Genomic DNA, 3,374 nt, shown 5'->3' on the forward strand with positions numbered 1-3,374 from the left:
GAAACGTCGATTCTCCTGTTCCCTGGATGCTGCCTGACCTGCTGCGCTTTTCCAGCAACACATTTCCAGCTCTGATCTCCAGCATCTGCAGACCTCACTTTCTCCTTTCCTATCAAACTGCCAATCCATGAAGTTCAAACTGTCTCTTTCTCCCTTTCCGCTCTCTTTTTCTTTTTGTTCTGCTAAAGAGATTCTGTCCCTTTCTTTTTGTTCTGCTAGGGAGAGCTGTTCTTTTTCTTTTTCCTCTGCTTTTTATTCTAATTCAAACTGTTTCATTTCTTTTGCTCTTTATTTTTCTTTTGCCTCTAACTCAAGCTGCTTCATTTTCAATTGAATTTTGGGCATTACCAAAGATTCTGATAGCATTTCCTGTAAATTTAAGTACCAAGCTAATGCTGTAATTTCCTTTTCTCATGGTTGAAGATAACTTTGTGGGCGGCACGGTGGCACAGTGGTTAGCACTGCTGCCTCACAGCGCCACAGACCCGGGTTCAATTCCCGCCTCAGGCGACTGACTGTGTGGAGTTTGCACATTCTCCCCGTGTCTGCGTGGGTTTCCTCCGGGTGCTCCGGTTTCCTCCCACAGCCCAAAGATGTGCAGGTCAGGTGAACTGGCCATGCTAAATTGCCCGTAGTGTTAGGTAAGGGGTAAATGTAGGGGTATGGGTGGGTTACGCTTCGGCGGGTTGGTGTGGACTTGTTGGGCTGAAGGGCCTGTTACCACACTGTAATGTAATGTAATCTAATCTAACTCCAGCTCCATTTTGTCTGCCAAAACAAACCACAGCTATTATTGGAGGAACAAAAACTTATTTTCCACCTGAGCACCCTACAGCCTTAAGGACTCAACATTGAGTTCTTGAATTTCAAATAGCTTCCCTCCCCAAACCCAGCTCCCTTCCCAGCTCCTACTCTTCCCTTCCACTCATCCCTGTCACCAACTGGATTCATTCCTCCCATTGACCAACCAGGTCATACCCTCTGCCTGTCTTCACCTGGTTTAAACCAGCAGAGTTCGGAACCGAACAAGACAAACAGTACAGACTACAGATTTAAAAACACCAGCAACGGTTCTCCTTCAAGATCCTCCGCTCCATGCTTGCAGCAATGCACCAGCACCTAACCTCTCTACAGTCAGCCCTGCCTCAGCTGAGGGCCACACTCTCTCAGAATTGCAAAGGACCCCTTCTGTACTACGTCCTCAGGAGAATTTATACTCTCAACAAACAGTATTTCAACTCCATCTCAAACATCAAAAACTGTAAGTACAACAAACTTTTATCTACCCACCTCCATAACCTCCACACTGTAAGTAATCTAATCTAATAACCAGCGCTCCTCAAACATTCCAGTAGATTCCCCTGGCCTCTGGAACTGCTCAGACACCATTAGCCATGCGGCTGGTGCAGCCACCATCCCCATACTGATTGATGACGTTACTTCTGCCCCCATCACGGCCGCTTCCACAGCCACCGCCGCCCCTCACAATTCCTCATGCACCACACGTGACATCACTTCCGCCCCTCATATCATCGCTGATGTCACACGCTCAGTGACTTCCACCCCCCCCCCAGTGCCGTGTTTTCAACCACGTCCGCCCCCACCAACGCCACTCACCTGCATTCTGCTGACACACCCCCCACAGATCCCACTGTCACCATCCCCGCCCCCCAGAACCCTGAGGGGAACACCACCCCTGCTCATGACTCCACCCCCAATCTGCCTAACATCACACCCACTCCAGTTACCAGCTCCGCCCCCACTCACAGCTCCACACCCACATCAGATCCCAGCTCCCAGTACTGCCGAGGTTTCACCATTCCCCCTGTCCTCCCTCTCACTGAGGATGAACAATCAGTCCTCAGCAAAGACTCCCCATCCGTCCACGCATCAATGAATTTAATACACGCCGTGACGTCAAACACTTCTTCCGCCGCCTCCGCCTCCGAGCTTACTTTCACAATCAGGCCTCCCGCCCACCTTCCGAGGACGCCTTCCCCCACCTCCAACACACTGCATCCACCTGGACACCCTGTGCTGGCCTATTACCCACCCTCGACCTCTTCATTTCCAACTGCTGCTGGGACATTAACTGCCTCAACCTGTTTACCCCCTTCCCCAACTCCACCCTCACAACGCGCAGCCCTCCAATCCCTCTGCTCCAATCTCAACCTCACCATCAAGCCAGCAGATAAAGGGGGTGCAGTGGTAGTCTGGCGCACTGACCTCTACACCGCTGAAGCCAAACGCCAACTCAAGGACACCTCTTCCTACCGCCCCTTCGACCATGACCCCACCACCCATCACCAAACCATCATCTCCCTGACCATACAGAACCTCATCACTTCAGGAAATCTCCCATCCACAGCTTCCAACCTCATAGTCCAGGAACCCCACACTGCCCGGTTCTACCTCCTTCCCAAGATCCACAAGCCTGACCACCCTGGCCGACCCATTGTCTCAGCATGCTCCTGCCCCACTGAACTCATCTCTACCTACTTCGATACTGTCCAATCCCCCCTAGTCCAGGAACTCCCCACATACATTCAAGTCACTATCCACGCCCTCCACCTCCTCCAAGACTTCCGTTTCCCCGGCCCCCAACGCCTCATCTTAACCATGGATATCCAGTCCCTCTACACCTCCATCTGCCATGACCAGGGCCTCCAAGCCCTTCGTTTCTTCCTTCTTTGTTGGCTACATAGAACAGTCCATCTTCCGTAATTACACCGGCACCACTCCCCACCTCTTCCTCCGCTACATTGATGACTGCATTGGCGCCACCTCGTGCTCCTGCGAGGAGGTTGAGCAATTCATCAACTTCACCAACACATTCTACGCTGACCTTAAATTTACCTGGACCATCTCTGACACCTCCCTCCCCTTCCTGGACCTCTCCTCCATTAATGACGACCGACTTGACATTGACATTTTTTTACAAACCCACTGACTCCCACAGCTACGTGGATTACAAATCTTCCCACCCTACCTCTTGCAAAAATGCCATCTTGTATTCCAAACTCCTCCGCCTCCACCGTATCTGCTCCCAGGAGGACCAGTTCCACCACAGAACACACCAGATGGCCTCCTTCTTTAGAGACCACAATTTTCCTTCCCACGTGGTGAAAGATGCCCTCCAACGCATCTCGTCCACATCCTGCACCTCCGCCCTCAGTCCCCACCCCCCCAACGGTAACAAGGACAGAACGCCCCGGTGCTCACCTGCCACCCCAGCAACCTTCGCATAAACCGTATCATCCCGCCGACATTTCCGCCACCTCCAAACAGACCCCACCACCAGGAATATATTTCCCTCCCACCCCTTTCCACCTTCCGCAAAGACTGTTCCCTCCGTGACTACCTGGTCAGGTCCA

General features: G+C 52.0%; 1 protein-coding gene across 1 annotated transcript in view; it reads right to left on the reverse strand.

The window, feature by feature from the left end:
* The window catches only part of LOC122564191 (potassium voltage-gated channel subfamily C member 1-like), a 69,704-nt gene that overhangs the window by 26,791 nt on the left and 39,539 nt on the right, over positions 1 to 3,374 (reverse strand). The window lies entirely within an intron of this gene.

Source organism: Chiloscyllium plagiosum, chromosome 28 (assembly GCF_004010195.1).
Source record: "Chiloscyllium plagiosum isolate BGI_BamShark_2017 chromosome 28, ASM401019v2, whole genome shotgun sequence".
NCBI classification, from domain to species: domain Eukaryota; kingdom Metazoa; phylum Chordata; class Chondrichthyes; order Orectolobiformes; family Hemiscylliidae; genus Chiloscyllium; species Chiloscyllium plagiosum.